Genomic DNA, 26,268 nt, shown 5'->3' with positions numbered 1-26,268 from the left:
GGTTATAGAACAGAGGAGCTGGAAGTATGGCTCCTGAGGATTGAATGATCAGATGTCTAAGGGAGGGATCCCATGCAGCTGGTGTCAAGATCTCTGAGAGGGGTCACCTCACAGCTGGTGCTAAAGAAATCGCTAGGTGGCATTTCAGGGGGCTTCGAGGAGCTCTGGTGTTTTATGCTTTAGCTCAGAAAGAATTTAGTGAGAGGCAAAGTGATAGATAAGAAGTAATTTATTAGGCTAGGATGCTTGTGAGGCGGCTTACAAGCGGGTGGGTGAGAGGGTGCTGTGCCCCACAAACTTAGTGGGCTACAGTTTCATAATTAAAAGAAAAGTGGGGAGGGGGAAAAGACCACCTTTGGTTTTTTTTTTTTTTTTTTTTTTTTTTTGGTATGCGGGCCTCTCACTGTTGTGGCCTCTCCCGTTGCGGGGCACAGGCTCCGGACGCACAGGCTCAGCGGCCATGGCTCAGGGGCCCAGCCGCTCCGCGGCATGTGGGATTTTCCCGGACCGGGGCACGAACCCGTATCCCCTGCATCGGCAGGCGGATTCTCAACCACTGCGCCACCAGGGAAGTCCTGGTTTTTTTTTTTTTGAGTAGACACTAAACTTCCATTATTAGCTCCTCCTCATCAGGTGGGGGAGTTTTCTTGTCCCTACATGGTTAAGCCGGGACTGTCAGGGCACTCTGATAAAATTATTTCAGGTTTTAGTACAATGACAGTCCTTCACTTTGAAATGCCACCTTTCCATAAATTATTCCTTTTATGTGTACAGACATCATGTCCTAGGGATTATTAAATTACTGAGCTTACTGGGCAGGATGTGGATTTCATGCCACCATTGTTTTATTGTTTGGGGACATGTCTCATGCTTTTGTTGCATGGTTTTGTTGCTAAGCAAGCCTGCTTGGTTTTCCAGTTAAGCAAACCTGCTTTCTTGAGTGGTCATTAACTTACAGGGGTTTTTTTGTTTTGCTTTGTTTTTTACTTACAATCCCCTAGTGGGATTAACTATTTAATCACCTACTTTGGCCCTTTACTCTGTCCCTATTTACGAACATATTAGAGCAGGTAACTCACAGCAGTTACTCAGAGTCTTGAAGTCACCAGATTTAGCACACATACACAATTACCACCACCACCACCATCACCACCTTGAACAACAAAAAAAAAGGAAAAAAAAAAAAAGGCCACCAGGAAATTCAGTTAAATGTGAATGATTTCTAATTGCTTATGTGCATATACATTGAAATAAAAGAAAAATATCACATGGGACATATTTATACTAAAATATTCTTCATTCTCTATTTGAAATAAATTATAACTACATAAGTTACCTACCTGTTTCTTTAATTATATTTCCCTGGTGATTTGGGTCTCCCTAACGTTTCTTTGTGTTGCAGAATTTGCATGTATAAGTCCTTGAATTTACAATCTGTTTCATTTACATTGTAAAATAGTTTCTACAGTGGTCACATCCAGCTTATTTTGTTCTTTTGTCTACTGAACGTCCATTAATGAGAAAACACGCTCAACAATTGCATTGTGAGCTGGTGTGCTGACGTGTACTGGCTGTCACCGACTGGCTCAATTTCAGGAGTTTGGGTGCTATCTGTGATATGCTAACTTTCCGTAGTGTGGGTTATTGGAGTGAGGCTGTCATTGACTGGTTGATTTTCAGAACACAGGTTATTTCTAATTAGTGGTGGTTTCTTGTTCATGACTTGGGACTTTGACCAAAGAACAATCTTTTTCTTTCTTGATGATAAGAAGAATCAGTACTTTAATTTTCAAACCTCCTTTTTGGTCTATCCTAAGTCAAACCTGCAGGACAGACCATGTGGGATTGTTTATAACTATATTTGTGGAGGTATGATTTTCAGCTATGTTGCATTTAAGTGACTTAAGCTTCAATTACTATAGCAAAAAAATACTCTAACTGCTAATACTTGGTAATTTATTGGAAAAGAAAAGCTGTCTAGAGGCATTGAAGGCATTGGGGCAAAGTCAGTACAGAATACAGAGCACAATCATTAAACACAAGACAAGTCATATAGAGGATTCCTGGCAACCCTACTCGAAAGGGTACCACTTGATTGGTATTGGACCTTTGACAAGGACAACTTCACAGCTAGTGATTTGGATCCTGAAAGGGCATCCTGGGGCTGGGGATCAGAGTGCCTAAAGACCTCCGGAGAGAGACATGCAGGGGCTGGAAAACAGTAAGAGACTCCCCCGCCCCTCCTTCCTTCCAGTCTCCTGCCAGTGCTTCCCAATAGGCAGTGCCTAACAGGAATCCAGCTTGCAGAAGCATCAGGGAAGTGTCATTTTCAGTCTTACAGGTCCACCATCACTGAATAGAAAACATAAGGGCAGCCACAAGCTAAAAGACAAGAGGTAAATAATTAACACAAGGAAGAATTAGTCAAGAAAAAAAAGCATCCAAATCAGAAAAGAAGTAAAATTATCTCTGTTTGCTGATGACATGGTATTATATATAGAAAACACTATAGACTCCACCAAAAAACTGTTAGAACTAATAAGTTAGTTCAGTAAAGTTTCAGGATACAAAATCAATATACAAAAATCATTTGCATTTCTATACACTAACAACAAACTATCAGAAAGAGAAATTAAGAAAACAATCTCACTCACAATAGCATCAAAAAAGATGAGATACTTAAGAGTAAATTTAACCAAGGAAGTGAAAGATCTGTACACTGAAAACTATAAAACACTGATGAAAGAAATTGAAGAAGACACAAATAGATGGAAAAATAGTTCATGTTCATGGATGGAAAGAATTAATATTGTTAAAATATCCATACTACCCAAAGTGATCTACAGACTCAATGCAATCCCTATTAAAATTTCAATGGCATTTTTCACAAAAATAGAACAATCCTAAAATTTGTATGGAACCATAAAAGGCCCTGAATAGCCAAAGCAACCTTGAGAAAGAAGAACAAAACTGGAGGCATCACATTTCCTGATTTCAAATTGTATTACAAATTGTATTACAAATTGTATTACAAAGCTATATTAATCAAAACATTATAGTATTGGCATAAAAACAGAGACATAGAGAAATGGAACAGAATAGAGAGTGCAGAAATAAACTAATGCATTAGTTAATTAACTAATGGTCAGTTAATTTTAACAAATGCACTAAGAATATACAATAAGGGATAATAGTCTCTTCAAAAAAATGGTTTTGGGAAAAGTAGATATCCACATGCAAAAAAATGAAACTAGACCACTATCTTACACCATACACAAAAGTCAACCAAAAATGGATTAAAGACTTAAAGGTGAAACTGTAAAACTCCTGGAAGAAAACATAGGGGTAAGCTTTTTGACACTGGGCATGGCAATGATTTTTTGGATTTGTTATCAAATCAAAGGCAACAAAAGCAAAAATAAGCCTGTGGGACTACATCAAACTTAAAAGCTTCTGAACAGCAAAGGAAACCAACCAAAAAAAATGAAGAGGCAATGTATGGAATAGGAGAAAACATTTGCAAGCCATATATCCAATAAGGGGTTAATATCCAAAATATACAAGGAACTCATACACCTCAACAGCAAAAAACCAAATGATCCAATTAAAAAATGGACAAAGGACCTGAGCAGGCATTTTTCCAAAGAAGGCATACAAATGGCCAACAGGTACATGAAAATGTGCTCAACATCACTAACCATCAGGGTAATGCATATCAAAAGCACAACATAATATTACCTCACACTTGTTAGGGTGGCTATTATCAAAAAGACAAGCAATTACAAATGCTGTCAAGGATGTGGAGAATGGAAAATCCTTGTTCACAGTTGGTGGGAATGTAAAGTGGTGCAGCCACTATGGAAAACAGTACGGAGGTTCCTCAAGAAATTAATAATAGAACTATCCAGCTATCCCACTTTTGAGTAAAAATTCAAAGGAAATAAAATCATTATCTCAAAGAAATATCTGTACTTCTATAGTCATTGTAGCATTATTCATAATAGTCAAGGTATGGAAACAACCTAAGTGTCTATAGATAGATGAATGGATAAAAAAGTGCAGGGTATATAATGCCGTGGACTATTATTCAGCCTTAAAAAAAAGGAAATCTTACCATTTGCAACAACATTGATTAACCCTGAGGGCATTATGCTAAGTGAAATATGCCAGACAGAGAAAGACAAATACTGCACGGTATCACTTATATGAGAAATCTAAAAAAAGAAAAAAGGTTGAACTCATAGAAACAGAGAATAGAATGGCTGTTGCCAGGGGTTGAGGGGTGGGGGAGGTGAGAAGAGGTTGGTAAAAGGGTACAAACTTTCAGTTATAAAATGAATAAGGGGCTTCCCTGGTGGCGCGGTGGTTGAGAGTCCGCCTGCCGATGCAGGAGATACGGGTTCGTGCCCTGGTCCGGGAGGATCCCACATGCCGCGGAGCAACTAAGCCCGTGAGCCATGGCCGCTGGGCCTGCGCGTCCGGAGCCTGTGCTCCGCAACGGGAGAGGCCACAACAGTGAGAGGCCCGCATACCACAAAAAAAAAAAAAGAATAAGGTCTGAGAATCTAACGTATAACATATTCACTATTGTTGATAACACTGTATTGTATAATTTGCTAAGAGAGTAGAATTTAAGTGTTCTTACCAAAAAAAATTTTTTTAAGGTGAATTTGTAAGATGTGTTAATTAACTTGATTGTGGGACTCCTTTTGCCATATATATCAAATCAGCATGCTGTACACTTAACTACAATTTTGTCAATTATACCTCGACAAAGCTGAAAAAAATAAAATGGGAAAGATAAAAAATAAACACAAATATAATAAAAAAGAAATGCATAAATATTTTTAAAGGATTCTCCTTATATTATTGTACAACTTGTATTTTTGGAACAGATTGTAAACTTTTTTCCTTCTTAGGAAATATTCATCTACATTATCATTATTAATGACTAAATGTATGTTCCTTAATAAGAATGCATCATATTTTACTTAATCTCCTATTATGAGACATATAGACAATTTCCAATTTTGTTATAATAAAAGCATTGTGATAAATATCCTTGTACATTCATTTTTGTGAACTGTTACAGTTACGTTCATAGCATAAATCTTAGGTTTGGAATTGCTGGGTCAAATTTACAAACTTTTAAATAGTTTGTCACCTATTTCTAAAGGACCCTCAAAATAGGCTACAGACAAAGCACTGAGTTCAAGGTATAGAAGTAGTACAGACCCACATTCTCTGACCCAAATATAGTAAAATCAGAAACAAATAATAAATGTATATTCTCAAAGCCCCACCAGTTTAGCCTCAAAAAGCAAATAAATGAAAATATCCTCTAAAAACCTCTTTGGTCAAAGAAGAAATTAAAGCAGATATTACAGAATTATTTGACAGTAATGACAACCAGAACGGCATATAATAAAATTTTTTATTTTTCTGCCAAAACTTTACCTAGAAGCAAATTAAAAACCTTAAATATTTTCTGTATTAGACAAGGAAGAAAAATAGATATACAAAGCATTCCACTCAAGTTGTAAAAGAATAAATACACCTAGGGGAAGCCGTATATATATATATATATATATATATATATATATATATATAAATTAAGGAAAAGTGTAATGGAAAGAATTGGGAATAGAATATAGTGGAATTGACATGTAAGTTCCATATCTTGCTCTATGTGTGTGTAAGTGTTGGTGCATTTCTGTGTGTGTGTGTATTCACATGGGCTCAAAGGAGCAGGGAGCACCATGGAATCTTCCCACATTTTGCTGACAGTTCAAGAGACAAGAGAAACCTGACCTCACTTGCAGTGAGATTAACTGGGATAATGTCAGTGTCAGCAGAGCGTCATGAAGGCACAAATGTGGAAGTGACTAATTTAGCAGTGGGCGGGTCAGTGAAGGAAAGCGTCCTAAAAAATGTGACAGCTGAGTTGAACATCATGGGATGGTTCGGATTTTGCCAAGTAAAATGCTTGTAGAGAGAAAATGAAGCCTAGATGTGTGACTGTTTTCAAGGAGCTAGAATATTTTTCCATGCCTAATCAGTCCGAGACATTCATGGGATTATTAACGATGCAGCCTTATCATTTTTAATTATATGCTTTCTTTTAAAATTGTGATTCTTTGGATTGAGGTCATCTATTTTTAGAGCCTGGTTTATATTATTAGTAATTACGGCAGAAAATGAACTTCATAGAAGTTAAATGTCTTTTTGTTTCTTATCTGTACTTAGCTGATGAAGTTAGCAGGCAAAGATATATTGAAAACCTACTTTATCCTATGAAAAGGACATGTTTCAAGGATCTAAATGTGGTCAAGGAATGCAGTCTGTTAAACCATATGGAAAGCTTTTCATTAATTTTAAATTTTTTAGGAATGTATCTGTTGGGTATACCATGACTAAGTTACAGTATTTTATATACTAAGTATGTCATGGGAAAAATGAGGTATGTAGAACTTCTTTTTCCAGAAAGATATACTTTTTACTGTCCTTGTTGTTATGAGTGTTTTCAAAGCTCAAGCTTATAAATTCAGTTGAGTCCTTTTTTGGGGAAAAGAAACAATGTTATCGTGTGTGTGTGTGTGTGTGTGTGTAAAATCAAGGAGAAAGGTGTAAAAAGATATATTTTTTAAAGTGGCTTCTCTGGGATGGAGACAGGGATGTTGTGGAAAAGGTGAGTGAGGAAAATAAGAGGGCATGAAGGGAGACGATTATTTTATTTCTTTTTATACATTTGTATTGTTTTGTTGTTACAGTGATAACTGGTGTGATGGTTAATTTTATCTAGCTACTCCACTGGACAATGGCATGCCCAGACATTTGGTCCAACATTATTCTGGATGTGTCTGTGAGGGTGTTTCTGGGTGAGATTAACAACTGAATCAGTAGACTGAGGCATCTATGAAATCCCCACGGCTAATGTCACGCTTAACAGGGAAAGACTGAAAGCTTTTACCTGTAGGATCAGGAATAAGACAAAGATGTCTGCTCTCGTCACTTCTATTTAATATTATACTGGGGATTCCAGTCAGGGTAATTAAACAAGAAAGGAATAAAAGGCATCTAGATTGGAAAGGAAGAAGTAAAACTGTATTTGCATTTGACATGATCTTGTTTGTAGAAAATCCTAAGGAATCCACACACACGCACAAATACTATAGCTAACGAACAAGTTCAACACAGTGGCAAGATATAGGATCAATATGCAAAACTTAATTGTATTCCTATATATTAGCAATGGGCAATCCAAAATGAAAAATAAGAAAACAAATCCATTTTTAATAGCATCAAAAACAATAAAATACTTAGGAATAAGTTTAACAAAAGTGCAAGACTTATACGCCAAAAACTCTAAAACATTATCAAAAGATATTAGAGAAGACCTTAATAAATGGAAACTTATTGTTAAGACGACAGTTCTTCTCAAATTGATCTATAGAGTCAGTTCAATCTCTATCAAAATCCTAGATGGTTTCTTTGGAGAAATTGAGAAGCTGATCCTAAAATTCATATGAAAATGCAAGAGATTCAGAATACCAACACAATCTTGAAAAAGAAGAATTAAAGTTGGAGGACTCACATACCCTGATTTCAAAACGATTACTAGAAAGCTACAGCAATCATGGAAGTGTAGTACTTGCATAAAGAGAATTATATAGATCAACAGAGTAAAATTGTGGGTCTAGAAACAAACCTGTACATTTAAGTCAATTTTCAACTAGGATATTAAGACAATTCAGTGAAGAGAGAATAATATTTTCAACAAATAGGGCTGGAACAACTGGCTAGTCACATACAAAAGAATAAGTTTGGATCCTTATACAAAAATTAATTCCAAATAGGTCAATGACCTAAATTAGAGCTAAAACCATAAAACTCTTAGAAGATAGAATATAGGTAAATCTTCATGACCTTGGCAATGTATTCTTAGATATGACACCAAAACTATGAACGACAAAAGAAGAAATACATAAATTGGACTTCATCAAAATTAAAAACTTTTGTGTTTTAATGGACCCTATCAAGAAAGTGAAAAGAAAACCCATATAATGGGAGAAAATATTTGCAAAATATATATCTGATAAGGGATTTGTATACTACATATACTTGTATACTATTTATATATAATATAGATAAAGAACACCTAAACTCAACAATAAAAAGACAAATAACCCAGTTAAAAACTGATAAAGTATTTGAACAGGCATTTCTCCAAAGAAGATATGTAAATGGCCAAGAAGCATATGGAAAGATACTCAACATCATTAGTCCTTAGGAATATGCAAATCAAAACCACAATAATCTAGAAAAATGGCGCATATGAACCGGTTTGCAAGGCAGAAATAGAGACACAGATGTAGAGAACAAACGTATGGACACCAAGGGGGGAAAGTGGGGGGTGGGGTGGGATAAACTGGGAGATCGGGATTGACGTGTATACACTAATATGTATAAAATAGATAACTAATAAGAACCTGCTGTATAAAAACTAAATAAAATAAAATTAATAAAAAACACAATAAGATAGCACTTCACATCCATGAGGATGGCTATAATAAAAAAGACAGAAAATAACAAATGTTGATGAGGGTGTGGAGAAATTGGAAACCCCTCATATTGCTGGTGGGAAGATAAAATTTTTCAGTCACCTTTTTTTGATAAAAAATTCTTTAATCCAAACAAGTTTACATGTTGACACATGACGTGACTAGAATAAATCTATCCAAATTAAAATTGTGTTAAGGACCAAATAGATAATGACTGGTTTATATAATACAGAGTTCGCTCAAAATAGTGGGTCCTAATTCGAGTGTAAGACCTCTCAGTTTGGCAGTTCCTCAAAATGTGAAATACAAAGTTATCATATGGTCTAGCAAACTCACTCCTAAGTATATACTCAAAAGAATTTAAAATATTTGTTCACACAAAAACCTATACATGAATATTCATAGCATCATTATTCATAATGGCCCCAAAGTGGAAACAACCCCTATGTCCATCAACTGATGAACAGATAAATGAAATGTGGTACATCCATACAATGGAATATTATTTGGCAAAAAAGGAGAAATGAAACAACCCGAAGGACAGTGGTACAATGTGGATGAACCTTGAAAATACACTAAACGAAAGACGCCAATCACAAAAGAACACATATTGTATGATTACATTCACATGAAATGTCCAGTATAGGCAAACCCAAAGAGGCAGAAGGTGGATTAGTGGTTGCCAGAGGATGTGCTGAGGAGGGAGTGGGGAGTGATTGGTAACAGGTACAGGGTTTCTTTGGGGGTGATAAAAACATCTGAACTTAGGCAGTGGATATGATTACATAATTCTGTGACTATACTAAAAACCACTGAACTGTACAATTTAAAAACAAAGTTGATCATTTTTTCATATACTACGTGTTCTCAGGAAAACAGTTGGATAATGCTGCAGAAATGAATATACTCACTTAGTATAATGAACACTGCCCACCTCTACATAATTACACCATATCTATTTCATAGTCCATACTGACCATTTGGAGAACCCATCAGATGTGCACATGTGAGTCTCTGTGCTTGTTACTGTCAGAGCCCAATCAGCCTGAGACCACGAGGGACAAACCTGCAGTTTGACAAAGTCAGGTTTACTGGCTCATTGCAATAAGAAAAACCACACAGTAGAGTTACTATGGAGCATCTCAAAAACAAAGGGAAAAGTAGAGTTATAGAATTTGGGGGAAGGATGGAATCTGGGTAAAATTCAGATGAAGTAGGTGTTTTAATGCATTTAAAGCAGTGCAGGGTGAGTGCAAAAGGGTCACTGCATGTCTAGACTGTGAAATGGATCCAGGGTCATACTTCCTTGGAAATCACTAAGTTAAGATAAATGTGGACTCTCGTGTCCAGACACCTTTATCTGAATGTCTGCACCTGGGTTGTAAATCAAGGTCGCTTCTTTGTGTCAGTGTCTTGGTTATTCCAGGCAAGACTGGAGGGGGTTTCATTCTTACTGGAATAACTTCAAACAGCAAAGTTTCTGATAGTCTGATTTCAGAGGACAGGTTTTCTGGTGAGTAGGACAGCAGCAGTCATCCTAAGAAGGGGTCCTATGGCACTTTTCAGCGTTTCCTTGGGAGAAATACTGTTTACTGTGAACTTTGCAGCCGTCTTTATCTGTGTCTGTTATTCCAGCCTGATGAATGGCAGGGATGGTTTTTCCGTCTTCAGTATTTGAGGGGGTTACAAAGATTAATGTGATGTTGTTTGTGCTCTTAAGACCCTAGAGGGAAGAAAGGCAATACTTTGATTGAGGGACCCAGGCAGGTTGCCCTTGTGTTTTGGTGGTTTTCAAGGTGCTGGTCAGCAGGTCTGAGCTCAAAGGAAGGACAGTCTGGACTCCAGAGGCGTATCCTTTCTAACAAAGCGATTTCCTCAACCTCAGGAAGACCTCCTGTAACGTGGACTCCCCCACGGCCCCCCTTCCCTTTCCCCCTTAGACAAAGGGCAACACTCGGCGGCCAAGACCTTACTGCAGTGCCCAGGCCAGCCCTGTCCGGCCCCGACACACCCTGTGTGCTGAGCTGAGAGCGCATAGGAGGTTCTGCCTCCCCTGCCCCTGGGTGTCCCATGAACTCTATTTGTACTGCGTGCGACCTAAGTAAGTGGGGTGCGTACCCTTGTATTCCCGCCTGAGGGTTCCGACCACAGAGGCACACGTCCACTTTGTCTCTAGTTTTTGCAAGTGGTCATTTGAAGCCGGGCCACCTTAGGGATGGCAAACATTTCTTCTCAGGGGTCGTGTCAGGTCTCAGGAAGGGCTGGAGAGTGGGTGAGGATCTCAGAGCTCGGGAAGCCAGCTGCCCGGGGTGGGTGGGCCCTGAGATCGGGGCGCACGGGGGAGCGGAGGGGTAGCAGCCGCAAAGCGAGTGCGCCATTTTAAAAAGAGGTAGATTCACTACAAAAAGAAAAACCTGGTAGCGAGGCTGCCAAAGGGGGGCGGCTGGCAGAAGCAGAGGATGGAAAGGCTGCGGCGGGTGGAGAAGACAGGCTGCAGCCGCTGCTTGACTCGCAGCCAAGCAGGTGGGCAGACAGGAAAACCTGGCGTGGATTTCGCTACTCCTGGAGGCAAAAGCCCTGAGAGGCTTAGGGTCAAAAGGGAAAACCAGGAATGGCTCCAGGAAAATTACAAACACTGGACCAGCAGGAACCAGGACTAGGTCTGGGATTTAGTCCCTAACCCCTCCCTCTCCCGAAAGAGGATGCCCAAAGTTTCCTGAATCTGCTGGAGACCAGAGCTTACTTGGCTGGTTAGTAGTAGTCAGTTATTTTGTTCGTAGAGACAAAATTATGCACGATCTTGGGTCTTTGAAGGTACTGATTAGAGACGTCCAGAGCGACCCCTGTTGGTGACTTCTAGAAACAGTGGGCCAGGGGCACTGCCAAGAATGACCCGTACTCCTAAAACTTGACTAGATAGAATCAGTTTTGTTTCTCTTAGCAAGAAAAGGAAAAACAAAACAAACAAACAAATAAAACCCCGAGATTTGTAGGAATTTGTTAAGGAGGTTCTGCAGCTCTTGGCGGGTCCGTGTTCTCTTAGTAGCAGTATAACTTCCTCCTTCCCCAGGGGACATCTGGCTTCTCATCTTGTATTACACCTGTCCTCACCTCAGGGCAGAGTTTGGTCTTGTTCTTGGTAGTCGGGGGATCCCCTTGTCTTCCTCTTCTCTCCTAGCAGACTGAATGTCCACTTTTGTCTCCTTATTTTCAAAGGTATGGGGCTAATCCTAGCCAAGGCTTTTTTTGATGTGGACCATTTTTTTGATGTGGACCATTTTTTTTTTTTTTTTTTTTTTTTTTTTTTTTGCGGTCCACGGGCCTCTCACTGTTGTGGCCTCTCCCGTTGCGGAGCACAGGCTCCGGACGCGCAGGCCCAGCAGCCATGGCTCACGGGCCCAGCCGCTCCGCGGCACGCGAGATCTTCCCAGACCGGGGCACGAACCCGTGTCTCCTGCATCGGCAGGCGGGACTCCCAACCACTGCGCCACCAGGGACGCCCCTGGACCATTTTTTTAAAGTCTTTATTGAATTTGTTACAATATTGCTTTTTCTGTTTTATAGTTTGGTTTTCTGGCCACGGGGCATGTGGGATCTTAGCTCCCTGACCAGGGATGGGACACGTAACCCCTGCATTGGAAGGCAAAGTCTTAACCACTGGACCGCCAGGCAAGTCCCTAGGCTTTTTTTAAATGGGCTTCAGGGAATCAAATAAGGTCCAGTTATCATCCTCAAGGGTCAACCAGTAGTATTTATTCAATATTTATTGTGTATGTGAATGTTTCTCTGTGAAGAGGGTCAATAACTTTCAAAGATGACCCCAAAATGGTCAAAAGGCTTAGACTCAGTATCTGAGGGATATTCCTCAGAAAAGGTTGGCTTTGCTGTTTTTTTAAGTCCCTACTGGGGTCAGGATCAGTTGAGCTTTCTCTGGTGTCCTACACTCAGATGTATTCACTCTCTCCGTCTGTGTCTATTTCTTGCCCTTACCTCCAACTTACCTGTTGATTTATTAATACTGTATTATTAATAGTCGTATTTATTAGTATTGCATTAGTATTCGTATTAGGTCTCACATGCTGTAGTGGTTTTTCTGGGTTTTTTTTTTTAACATTTTACATTCATCTTAGAAGGAAAACCTGAAAATTGTTCTTGGTAATTTGACTAGACAGGAAAAGATGGAGCAGGTACTTTTTAATCTAGATTAAAAATTCAGTGCTGAAGCGCAGAAGTTCAGAAGTGACTTTTTGTCACCTCGGGAGAAGCAATGGAAATGGTAGATCCATGTGGATCCATGCGGATCCATGCAGATGCAGGGAAGATCATCAAAGTTGGAGCAGGAGGCCTGGAACAGCCACCACAATGGCAACATGGAGAAAATAGCCATGGTGATGTGCACTGCTAGCATAGATCCAGCAGTCATCATGTGCCAGGGTCCACTCTAAGAAACAGTAGGGGGTGGGCTCAGAGTTGTAACTGAGTTCCGTCTTGATTCATATTATATTCTCTTTTACTTAAGGTTTTAGCAGGTAGAAGTCTTCAACAGTAAAAATAAAATTTAACACCAAATCAAGAGATCTATATGGTATGGGTTTTGTCTGTGTTTCTTCCCTAGGACAGGCCTGAGCTACAGTCAAAGACCAGGCTTTCCTGAAGAGGCTATTTCTGAAAAATGTTGATCAGGTAGCTTTGGCACAGATTCTTAGACATAACTGCCATTCTTTTTTATGTCTTCTAAATCATTTATTCCTATGTTCACATATTTCTAGATTGTTCAATGCAAAAAGAGGGAAAAAAGGAGCTGATAAGCACCAATTCCTGGGGAAGTCTGAAAACCTATAAACATTGAAATACCCGTGGACCATGTCCCTTCACTTCTTGCCTTTAATAGTGACACTGCTTTGGGAATTGTATCAACTGGGCAAAATTCAAGGATCACAATTTATCCTCTGAAAATATATGTGGTGAAAAGAGGCAATTGTTTATAAACTGTAGAAGTTGCCAGTTTTCAAGTTATGTCTAAAGTGAGCCCTTCTTTCTTCAGGTTCCAAGAAATACTATCCACCCTTTTCTGCTGCCCTTCTTTTTCTTCTCCTCCGAATCAGAGGAAATGATGACCTCTATCTTTACCTTATGTGGTAACTGTGTACAACTCTGATAATAACAATAATGGCGATGGTAATAGAGTTGTATCAAATGAAGGTAGTAATGTAAATGTGCCCCATACACTACCAATGGTTTTTAAAACTCATAAACACTCCGAAAACATTTCTTTTCTTTTTTTTTTTTTTTTTTTTTGCGATACGCGGGCCTCTCACTGTTGTGGCCTCTCCCGTTGCAGAGCACAGGCTCCAGACGCGCAGGCTCAGCAGCCATGGCTCACGGGCCCAGCCGCTCCGTGGCATGTGGGATCTTCCCGGACCGGGGCACGAACCCGTGTCCCCTGCATCGGCAGGCGGACTCTCAACCACTGCGCCACCAGGGAAGCCCCGAAAACATTTCTTGAATTGTAATCTGTTGCAAGTCATTCAGCAAATATTTACTGAGTGCTAGTGTACATGATTTTAGGCTATACCTGACAAAGTGATAAACAGATGTGGTCCCTGCCCTTCTGTGCTTTTGTTTTCTGCTTTGTGGTTCTTGTTCTTCTTCCATAAGGAGGGGCATTATGTTTCACATGCATAATGGTATAGATCAGGGGTCCGCAAGCCCTGGACCACTAAAGGTTCCGTGGCCTATTAGGAACTGGGCCATGCAGTAGGAGGTGAGTGGTGGACGAGTGAGCGAAGCTTCACCTGTATTTACAGCCACTCCCCATCCCTCACATTACTGCCTGAGTTCTGCCTCCTGTCAGATCAGGGCGGCATTAGATTCTCATAGGAGCTCGAACCCTACTGTGAGCTGCACACGCAAGGGATGTAGGTTGCGTTCTCCTTGTGAGAATCTAATGCCTGATGATCTGGGGTAGAGCTGAGGCGGTGATGATGGCGCTGGGAATTGGCTGCAAATACAGATGATCATTAGCAGAGAGGCTTGACTGCACAGAGACCATAATAAATCAATTGCTTGCAGACTCATATTAAAGCCCTATCAAGTGAGCGGCAAGTGAAAACGACCTCAGGGCTCCAACTGATTCTGCGTATGGTGAGTTGTATAATTATTTCATTATATATTACAGTATAATAATAGCAGAAATAAAGTACACAATAAATGTAATGTGCTTGAATCATCCTGAAACCACTCCCCCCTCACCAGTCCGTGGAAAAATTGTCTTCCACGAAACTGGTCCCTGGTGCCAAAAAGGTTGGGTACCGCTGGTAGAGGTGATAATAACACCCGATTCCATATCAGAAGACCCAGATGCTAGTTTTTGCTTTGATAGGAAAAAGCAGTGTGATCTTGGACAAGTCATTTAATGTCTTAGTATCACCTGAACCAATAAGATGGTTAAACTAGATTTTTACATTTTTAAGAGCTCTAGCAACTGTAACAGATCCTTATTTAGCTTAGAGTTTGTAACATGCAGTGTTGGGAGGACAATTAGTTGACTGGTTATGAAAGGGTAGCTTTTATGTTTTGCATCTAAGTCCAAGTTGCCAGATTTGGTCTACAAAGTCTTTTTCATCTTCTTTAATGGTAGTCAGATCATCAGAAACCTGGCTTTTGATACTAAACTCATATGAAACTGATAATGATAAGAAACCCAATTTAGCAGTTTATCTTTTTTCTAGGAGGGGAAACCAACAACAACCACCACAAAACATTCACATGGTTTCTTGCTCAGGCAGGAATCTGAGCTTCAAAAGTAGGCCGATTCCAGCTACCAGCTGTCATCATACGACAAGCTCTTGTGAGCTGGTCCACCTTATAAGAGATGAGTTATCTTTTGTTTTCACTAACCTATATCTGTAGAGTCTGTTAGTGCTTGCCCATCTTTACCCTTTCTCTGGTTTCCATGGCCTCATGTGATGTGTTAGCCAGACAGGTCAAGGTTCAAATGTACTTTTTGCTGTGAAAGTTAATTGTTAATTGAAAATTGATTGATTTTTCTAAGAATGAGCCTCTAAACATGGCCAAAGCTCAGTGATACTGACCAACCCACCACCTCCTTGCCAAACCAACGTAAACATCAAGCAGATAAAGAGAGGTAAGTATGGAGCATTCATCAGAGAGAAAGGGCCGATGCAGATTTTGTAAGCAGTATACTAAGTCTCTTACATACGAATTTTCAAGTTGTGAACTTTCAAAGATGCAAATGTGCATCTGGTTCCAGCAAGGAGCCACAACTTGTGCCATCAACGTCAGGCATGAGTGGAATTGCAGCTTGCCCTCTGCCTCCTATTGCTGACAAGCCTTCAGCTCTACCATCTCCCGCCTCCTCTCCGTCCTCCTGTCAGCAACTCTTCTTGCCTGTTCACTCGATGCCAGCCCCTGTGTGCCAGCTGTTGTACTGGACTACTGTACTTTTCAAGGTACTGTACTGTAAAGATTTAAAATGTTTTCTTTATTGTTTGCTCATTCTTTATGTATTATTTGTGTGAAAAGTATTATCAGCCTATTACAGTACAGTACTATACAGCTGATTGTATTAGTTGGGTACCTAGGCTAACTTGGCTGGAGATACGAACCCATTGGACTTATGAACGTGCTCTCAGAACAGAACTCGTTCATATGTGGGAGACTTACTGTAATTATTAGTCACAGTGACTTGGAAAATTCTTGACAAAACTTTTTAGCCTTTTCAGATTTAGTTAAGGTTTAATTTCATGAAGATTGTAGGAGAAAGGTTTTTCCAGACCCAGATCAATAAGTACTCAACATTACGCACAGAATCCATGAACTTTGAACAGCTTGGTAATCCCACAGTCCAGAAGAGCCGTTCTCAAACTTTTATGTACGTGTGTATCACCAATGTAGCTTAAGACACATATTCTAATTCTTTGGTCTGGGGTGAGGACTGAGATTCCTCATTTCCAACAAGCTCCAAGGTGATGCCCATGTTGTTTGACTCTGAACCATATTTGAGTCGCATCACCCTGTCTCTGAACCACATTTGAGTGGAATCACCCCAGCCTGTGGAAGGGAAATGAGCATAATTCTTACGTGTGAGCTTCTGACCAGGACTGTCTCTGGCCAGGCATAGAATTTTATGGGGCTAAACATGACCCTTGGCCTGTACAGTGAGTGCACTACCATTCAAGTGCCGGGGTGTGTGTGTGTATTTTCTCTTAGAGACAAAGATGAAAGACCAATGGACACGTGGGCAGCAAGGGGAAGGATGTTAGAATAAAGTATTTCTGGGAAAAGGTGGAGCTCAATAATATGTTAAGGTATTAATTTTGTTGCCATTTCTAATGTGTGGATAATCTGTTCTTAATTTAGCCTAAGAAGTCAATGATTTCTTTCTGATATACGGTAATGAAAAAGTAGCTATGTCAACCACATTGAAATGAACTACTTTTACATGAATTAATGGTAGTAAAAATTGGGGATGATGAATAAATATGGCACAATGAGAAAAGACAGAATGTTTATTTTCAGGATCGGATTCATTTGTTCAACAATGTATTGAGCCCATGTGATGGGCCAGGCCCTGTGCTGGGTTCTGGAATCCCTCCATCAAAGCCTCCCGTTCATTTGGGGGGATATTGACCCCAAACAATTCTTCTTAAAATAGGTTAAAACTGTGATCCCTGGAGGAGAAATGGAGCATACTTTGAGAGCACTTAAACTGGGCAATTGACTTGATCAAGGTGTGAAAGAAGGCCTCTCTAAGAACGTGGTATTTGAGGAGAGATCTGAAGTATGTGCTGGAATTAACTAGATTCAGGGGTTGGAACGCACCAAAGGTGGGAAGGAGTTTGGCCACGTGTGAGGTCATCCAGGTGTGAGGTCATCCAGGTGTGCAATACATAATCTTCCCCGATCTGGGGCCTGATGCAGTGGGGTTTGGCACAATTAATGCCTATGCTGAAGACTCCCAGGGCTTTTATATATACGCCCAGCCTGGTCTTACCCACTCCCACATGACCCTGTGGCTGCCACATCCTGGGGGCTGTTTAGCCCACCCCTTTACTCCCTACTCCCAAGCCTGATCATTAGGCTGTAGCCTTCAAGGCACCAGCTTTTAAAATTGCTTTTTCTTGGGCTTCCCTGGTGGCGCAGTGGTTGAGAATCCGCCTGCCGATGCAGGAGACACGGGTTCGTGCCCTGGTCCGGGAAGATCCCACATGCCGCGGAGCGACTGGGCCCGTGAGCCATGGCCGCTGAGCCTGTGCGTCCGGAGCCTGTGCTCCGCAACGGGAGAGGCCACAACAGTGAGAGGCCCGCATACCACAAAAAAAAAAAAAAAAAAAATTGCTTTTTCTTGTAAAGAATATACTATATAGATTGCTTTGTGATGATACAGTGATACTTTCTGAATACTCTCATTTTATGTTTAAAAAAATTCCCCATTTCATTTTTCAGACTCACAACCAGGTTGTGAGTCTCACCACCCCTTTACAATTCCCCACTGTCAGTGTCCATTCTACAGTCTTGTGGGGAAAACGGGCAAAAATCATTGTGGCTACTTCCTACTGAACAGGGGTGATGAAGGGGTGATCGTGGAATGGAATTGATCAGCCTTGGGCCGGGAATATTCTTTAAAATTTTTAGTAAGTAATACAATTCTCTTTCTTTAAAAATGTTTGGCCGTGTTGGGTCTTCGTTGCTGCACGCGGGCTCTCTCTAGTTGCGGTGAGCGGGGGCTACTCTTTGTTGCTGTGCGCGGGCTTCTCATTGCAGTGGCTTCTCTTGTTGCAGAGCACGGGCTCTAGGTGCGAGGACTTCAGTAGTTGCAGCACGCGGGCTCAGTAGTTGTGGCACACGGGCCCTAGAGCACGTGGGTTTCAGTAGTTGTGGTGCATGGGCTTCAGTAGTTGTGGCACGCAGGCTTAGTAGTTGTGGCTCGTGGGCTTAGTTGCTCTGTGGCATGTGGGATCTTCCTGGACCAGGGATCGAACCCGTGTCCCCTGCATTGGCAGGCAGATTTTTAACCACTGCACCAGCAGGGAAGTTCTCTTTCCTTCTTTATCTACAACTATTTGAACCTGATGAAATCTTTTCTACAATGAAATTTTAATCTCAATACTTATACTTTTTGAAGAGCAACCTCAAGTCTTCTAAAGGGTTCACAAACCCATTGCTCTCTAGGCCTCTCAGGAGTTGGGTCATTTTCTGATGACAGTGGGGCTATTTTAAACTGAGTGTGATGAATCCATGGCTTTACTGCAGCTAACTTGACAGATGAGTGCATGGTAAGTAATACCACATGTGGTCCTGTCCACTGTGCAGTTAGCTGGTGTTCAGGCCTTTGTTCTCTATAAGTTTTAAGGAGGACCTGACCCCCAGGTTGGAAAGGATGTAAGGCTACTTCAGTTGGATAGGCAGACCTGCTGGAGGCAAACTCACGAACAGAGGTTAGTATAGTGCCCAGAGTTTTAACATAATTGGCAACTGCTAGGTCTTTCAGAGCATTTATAGAGTCTCTCACCTGGGCAGGCACCTGGAAAGGCCTACCATACAATATGTCAAAGGGGCTTAATTTAAGCCTGCTTCTGGGAGCCACTCTGACCCACAGCAGGGTAACTGGCAAGGCCTTATCCCAAGTTAAATTGACATATGTTAGCAATGTTCCTTTTTAATGTATAATTCACTTTCTTGGTTTTTCCTGTTGATTGTGGTCTCCAGGATGAATGTAGCAGCCAATTAACTTGCAGTGCTTTGGACACGTGTTGGATTATACTAGAGACAAAAGCAGGCCCGTTGCCACTTTGAAGGGAGGCAGGCAGTCCAAACCAGGGGATAATTTCCTTAAGGAGGGTTTTAACCACTTTGGAGGCTTTTTCTGTCTGGGTGGTATATGCCTCCACCCATCCTGAAAGTGTCATCAAACACTTAGAAGTATCTGAAATTTCCTGCAGCTCACTTGAGTCAAATCTATTTGCCAGTCCTTGGTGGGGCAGGTTCCTCTGTGTTGGGTCCCCGTCTGGGGAGGTCTGACAGCAGTCTTAGGGTTATGTTTAGCACAAATCATGCAATTTTGAGTGACTTGTTGGATGGTCCTTTGTAGGTTAGGCCCCATTATATATTCTTGAATCCACTGTAAGGTGGCATCTCTCCCATGATGGGCAATATTATGAACGTGCCACAGCACAGTGTCCAGGAGTGTCTCAAGGATCAAAACAATTCCTTGTGCCTGACATGTCCAGCCAGGCGAGGTGTGATCAACTGAATCCCCATTTTTCAGCCCTCTCCTTGTCTTTTCTGAATGCACCAGCTGGTATTTTGACAAGTCGATCTGCAGGAGAAGTGACCCTATCATGGCTTGATAATCGCCTTCTTTTGCTGCCTTCTTTGCAGCTCCGTCGGCTGACCAGTCGCCCTTTATTATATGAGTTTCGCCCTTCTGGTGGCCTTGGCAGTGCTTTGTGGCCACTTGTGAGGGCTTATGGACTGCTTCTAATAGTGAAAGGATTTCAGAAGCATGTTTTATGTATTTATTGTTGGAAGTGAGGAGCCCCCTTTCTTTCCAGATTGCCCCGTGAGCATGCACCACAGAGAATGCATAGCGAGAGTCTGTGTAAATATTTACTCACTTCCCTTCAGTGAGAAATAGGGCTCTTGTCAGAGCAATGACTTCTGCCTTCTGAGCTGAGCTCCCTGGGTGCAGGGCTTTGGCTTCAACAGTCATTTTAAGGGTACCATTGCATACCCAGAGTGTGGCCTACCTTGGTCCATGCTGCTGCTTCCATTGGTGAACAGTCCCATATCTAGCTCGGCCAGGGGTTGGTCCATAAAGTCCAGTCTGCTAGAGCACACTAGCTCCATGACGTGTAGATAGTCGTGCTCTGGGGATTGTGCAGCATCAATTGGAAGCAATGTGGCTGGATTTAGGGCTGAAGTGACCTGAAATCTTATACTGGGATTGTCTAAGAGAATGGCTTGGTACTTTCCCATTTTCCCAGAAGTCAGCCAACAGCCCCCGCTTTGTTCCAGTAAAGAATGGACATGGTGAGAGACAAAGACAGCGGTGGGTTGCCCCAGGGTAAACTTCTCAGCTTCCTGAAGTCTGTCACAAGTAGCTGCTATAGCTCCAAGGCAAAGGGGCCATCCCTTAGCAGTCTGTTTTAGTTGTTTTGTGAAGTAGGCAACTGGTAGAGGGATATTCCCCAGAGTTTGAATGAACACCCCAAAACGTATGCCTTGTCTCTCATGGACATATAACCTGAAAGGTTCTTTTAAGTCTGGTAGTCCCACAGCTGGGGCTGAGATTAACTTTATTCTTATCGTTTCAAATGCTGTTTGGCACTCTTTAGTCCAAGTAAGGGGCTCAAAATCATGTCCCTTTAAAGCCTCATAGAGGGGCTTTCCTATGAGCCCAGAGCTGGGGATCCAAATCCAACAGAACCCTGCTAGTCCCAGAAACCCCCTCAGTTGTCTGCGAGTCTTGGGTGTTCCAATGCCTGCAATTGCCTGTTTTCTATCAGGCAAGAGACCCCGCTGTCCTTGGGAAAGGACAAAGCCCAGATATATGACTTGTTGCTTACATATTCGGGCCTTTTTCTGGGAGACCTTATATGCACAATTGGCCAAACAGTTCGGGGTTCTGATGGTATTTTGTAAACACTTATCATATGTAGGACTCGCTATGAGCAAATCATCAACATACCGGAATAAGAGTCTTTCATCCAATATGAAGTTTCTAAGGTTCCTAGCCAACATTTCCCCAAATAAGGTAGGGGAATTCTTAAATCCTTGAGGTAGGACTGTCTAACAATACTGGTGGACTACCTGTGTTTCTGGGTCCTGCCATTCAAAAGCATACAGCTGCTATGATTCTTCTGCAATAGGAATGCAGAAAAAAAAAAGCATCTTTCAAGTCCAAAACTGCGAACCAGCTGTATTCTCCCTGAATAGTTGTGAGCAGAGCATATGGGTTAGGTACCACCCATTAGGGGTGCAAATCTTGGACTATTTCATTAACAGCCCTCAAGTCTTGGAAAAGCAATATACTCTGCTGAGTTTGGCTTTTTGACCGGGAGATTAAGGCTGTTATATGGGGACCTGCAAGGTTTATTCAGTCCTATTTCCAAAACCTTTTTGAGAATTGGATGAATTCCCTTTTGGGCCTCTTGCCTCAGAGGGTATTATTTTAGATTAGGTGTCCCAGCATTTCTTTTTAAGGGGAGTCGTATTGGCCATGTGTTTTTGGCCTTCTCCAGGGGGCCATCAGCCCACACTTCTGGCCTTACCTTTTCAAAGCCTCGGGGGACAGAGCTCTGTCTCCTTTTCTGGGATGTCCATGAGCGCCATCTGTAGGCTTACAGTGTGCTCTGGTGGGACCCCAATGTCAAGCTGTCCTCGCAAAAAAAATTACTTGAGCATTTAATTTCCAAAGGAGATCTCGGTCTTGGCATATATAAGAAACTGTGTTTCTGAGTGAGGTCCCCTAACTGGCATTCTAGAGGTTGTAAGAAAGAATGATTTTGTACTTGGAGTTCAGAAACTCCCTTGACCAGGATGGATTGAGATGTTTTCTGTGCCACCTTGGTGTTTACCACAGGGTATGTTGCACCCACATCTATCAGAAAGTCAATCAACTTGTCCCCCACTGTCAAAGTTACCTGGGACTCCTGTGGGGAAATTGGAATTGGACGCCTCAAGTCGAGCCCCCAGGTCTCTTCATTCATTTTCAGAGTGTTCCTCTCTTTCTACCACACGAGAGGCCGCCATCTTTCTTTCATTGTTTTCATTCTTATTTTGTAGTCTAGGGCAATCTGTTTTCCAATACCCTTCCTCCTTACAGTAAGCACACTGTTCCCGCCCCAGCGGTGGCTTACCTCTCTTCGGGTTACTTGCCTTCCGAGAATCTAATGCTGCTGCCAGAAAAGCTGCGTTCCGTTTTGCATCTTCTTCCTTCTGTCATTGTTCCCTGTTGCTCAACACTTTAAAAGCAGCATCTAGGGCTTCCCTGGTGGCCCAGTGGTTGAGAGTCCGCCTGCCGATGCAGGGGACGCGGGTTCGTGCCCCGGTCCGGGAGGATCCCACATGGCACGGAGCGGCTGGGCCAGTGAGCCACGGCCGCTGAGCCTGCGCGTCCGGAGTCTGTGCTCTGCAACGAGAGAGGCCACAACAGTGAGAGGCCCGCGTACTGCAAAAATAAATAAATTAATTAAATAAAAGCAACATCTACCAGTTGTGAAGGGTTCATTCCAAATGTACCATCTAACTTTTGTAATTTTCTTCTTATATCTGGGGCACTTTGCCCTATGAAGGTCATATTTACCATTGTCATATTTTTGGGGTCCTCGGGGTCTGCATCAGTGTAGCACCTATAAGCTTGAAATGGAAAGTCATTGCAATGGAATATTATTTGGTCATTTTTTATCTTATTTTATTTTAGTTTTGCGGTACGTGGGCCTTTCACTGTTGTGGCCTCTCCGGTTACAGAGCACAGGCTCCGGACATGCAGGCTCAGCGGCCATGGCTCACCGGCCCAGCCGCTCCGTGGCACGTGGGATCCTCCCAGACCAGGGCATGAACCCGCATCCTCACTAAGAGTTTCCAAATTCTGGAGGGATCAAGTAGGGAGAAAAAGAGAAATGTTCTATCTTTGTTTACAAAGGTATCATTTATCAAATTGCTGTAAGTCATAGATAGCTTGAGAGAAAAGTTTTCCTTAAATCTGGAAAAGCAAAACATAAAAGAACCAGCAATGTTTTAAACAAAAATTATAATCATCATGTACAGTTCATTCAGTCCTGTGGAATTAATTCTTGATCTTTGTTAGCAGTTTTATGAAGCCATCTGTTTCTTCATTAGAGTTCTGTAAATTCTTATCCAATTCAGTAGTATGATCTGAGAGTTTATCAGGACACTGTACTCTATAGAAAGTATCAGAGGCCCATCTGAATCTCTGAAAGGATGAAACATATTTGTAAAAGCATCAAAGTAAAACAATAACTGTCTATAAATGAAAAAAGAGTTAAAATGTAAAATAGGTAGCTAGTGGGAAGCAGTCACACAGCACAGAGAGAACAGCTCAGTGAATTGCGACCACCTAGAGGGGTGAGATACGGAGGGCGGAGGGGAGACACAAGAGGGAGGGGATATGAGGGCTCACCTGTATCTTCTGCATTTGCCTTTTGATATTCTCAGCTCAAGTCATCAAACAAACCAGCAGCAACCTCTACAGCAACAATGACAGTATTGCTCTTGGGGTCACCCTGAAATGGGACTTGACTTTACGCTAATCCCCCCTGAACCCACAAGACTCCTATTCTGAGACCCTCCTTGCCCCTAATCCTACCAGGGGAGATCCCACTTCAGGGTACCCCTACTTCCTCAGAGAACATCACAGGAAGCCTCAGAAGTTCCCCGTAGCAGATTGGTCTCCATTTCTGCCCAGGGGGCTCTGCTGGTCCTATCCCCACTGGGCAGGATGGTCCCAGGCTCTTGCAGCGCTCTGACTCAGACACCCCTCATCCCAAAGCCAGGTCACTGTCACCATCTGGGGATGGAGTGAAGGATAAGCACCTCGGGGGGAACTTGCCCTCCAAGGACCTCCCTGCTGGTCATAGTCACTGATGGAGCCATGAGGGTGAAACAGCACGTAAAACAGCCCAAGCTTAAACTGGTTTTGCCTCCTTAAATAGGTTGTTGAAACAGCACTAGCTTAAACTGGTTTTACCTCCTTAGATAGGTTGACTGATTAATCAAACTTGAGTTATTTTAAAGAAACAGCACTGCTCCGTGTGCAAGACGGGAACCCTTGTCTCCAGGATGACCCTGGAACGGAGAATCTTAGTCTACAGAACTCAAAGAATAGAAATGATGCCACCAGAGCCCTTTAAAAAACGAGAAGCCCTTCAATAAGGAAAATCTGGCTTCCAGGAGCAGGAGTAGCTTATATGGACTAAAGCAAGACCAGTCAATCAGCATCCAAGTTTGAAATTTCCCTAAACCCTATACATTTCCCCCTGAACCCTGGATCAAGGAGACAGATTTGAGAGCTTTGCCTCCTAGCTCCTTGCGGGGGGATTTCCCGATAAAGCTCTTTTTCTCAAGAGCTGGATTGGTAGCGAGCTGCCTAACGAGCAAAATCCAGTTAGTCGGGAGGACTAGGCCTCCTCTTCCCCACCTTGGGGCACAGAGCAGGACATGACTAAGCCAGCAGAGGGCACTCAGCCTCGACACTGAGGCCCGAGTCCGGCGGGGAAGGGTGTGAGCCCGCCGCGCAGAGGAGGGAGTGCGTCCCCCACTTGATACACTTCAGCGGCTCCTGGGCACCCTGCAGCGCCCAGAGCCCCGGAAGCCTTTCTCCGGATCCTCCGGGGGTTAGGGTTGCGCTGTATGGGGTACTCGGTCCTCAAACGCTGCCTCTTGCGGAGATTAAGTCCCTCTCTGCGTTCCACCTGGAAACGCAACTCCCTTGCAGCGCTGCGGGGCTCGCTGGATCCTGCTCTCTCCCCTCCGGGTTGGAGGATCCCGGAGCAGCCACAGGGTGAAACCCAGCCCCTGGGACCCAGCGAGGTGCTGGAGAGTCGCCTGAATAGCAAGCATGGAGCCCCGCGCCCGGGCAGGAGGAGTCGTGCTCGGGCTTGGGTCCCAGCTCCCCGGCACCATCTAAGATCACCACCCCGCTCCCCCGGTCCATTCCGGGTATCAAGCCAGGCTCCCTTATCGCTGCAACCCCTGGGCCCTCCGGTCCCTCTTTCTTTCCTCACCTCCCCCGGGACAAAGTGACCGGCGACCTCCCGAAGGTGGCTCTGGCCTCTCTCGGAGACCCGGCGACGTCTCGGCCCGGCTCTGCCTGCCCAGTGCGGCCAAGGGGACCGCAGTCCACTGCCGAAGGGCATCGGCGCCGCCCGGGCTCCTCCTCCCGCGCTACGTTCGTGGGGACCCTGCAGCGCAAGGGCTGCAGGCGGGAGCCCTCACTGCGCTCTCCCCAGAGCCAGGCGCTTAAAGCCGCGTCTCCTGGTAAACACCGGCGAGGGTATCCTCCGCCTTCTCTCTGAACGCGGGCGGCTCACAGAGGGAAACCCAGAAGCAGGGAGTTTAAAAGGTGGGAAGGGGCGGCCTCGCCTTCTTGGGCCTCGAGAGAGGTCCCCAGCACCTCCCACCTGGGGTGAGCCCGACACCCGGCCCCGCGGTCACCTGGGCGGAAGCTGCGCAGTGGAAACAGATTGCCTGGTTTTCTCCGCATTCATTTCGCGTAGTTTTCCGGAGGCCTAGCAAAAGGCTGGGACCCTTTCCAGCAGCGCCCCTGGGTTAACTGGTGAGATTCAGGACTGGGGTCCGGCAGGAACACTGACAGGGAAGAATCACCACCTCGCGGTCAGCGCGAAGGTTATCGGAAAGACCTCAAAGGAAAGCCAGGGACCATCCTGCCGCCCACTGGGAACCCCTACCCCTTTCACAGGGACACTCCACCTTCACCCCTAATTCCATCCCGCACCTTGAGGGGCCTCCAAAGGACACCTCAGCTGCCGCGTTAAAGCTCTGTCCATGCTCTTGCAAACAGCGGCCCCTTGGCCTCCTCTGAACCTATGGGTGTGCTCACCTGGGGAGAGACAGTAGCCTTAGGATGGCGTGACCGGAACAGGGCAACACCTGGCGGTGGGGTTTTGGGGGTTGGGCAGGGAATTCCAGAGTCCTAAGCAGC

The 26,268-nt window shown here is 43.2% G+C and overlaps 1 long non-coding RNA gene across 1 annotated transcript; it reads right to left on the bottom strand.

Annotated features, from left to right (window-relative positions):
* Positions 1-1,942: 1,942 nt before the first annotated feature.
* LOC136794572 (uncharacterized) lies at positions 1,943-25,772 on the bottom strand. The gene is made up of 4 exons (XR_010841557.1): positions 25,331-25,772; positions 22,445-22,716; positions 4,646-4,777; positions 1,943-2,382 (listed from the first exon to the last, which is right to left on the bottom strand). It is a non-coding gene; the product is annotated as an uncharacterized lncRNA (long non-coding RNA).
* Between the last annotated feature and the right edge of the window lie 496 nt (positions 25,773-26,268).

Source organism: Kogia breviceps, chromosome 7 (assembly GCF_026419965.1).
Source record: "Kogia breviceps isolate mKogBre1 chromosome 7, mKogBre1 haplotype 1, whole genome shotgun sequence".
NCBI lineage: Eukaryota > Metazoa > Chordata > Mammalia > Artiodactyla > Physeteridae > Kogia > Kogia breviceps.
Note: the sequence above shows the minus strand (reverse complement) of the source record. Positions and strands in the feature narration are given on the sequence as shown.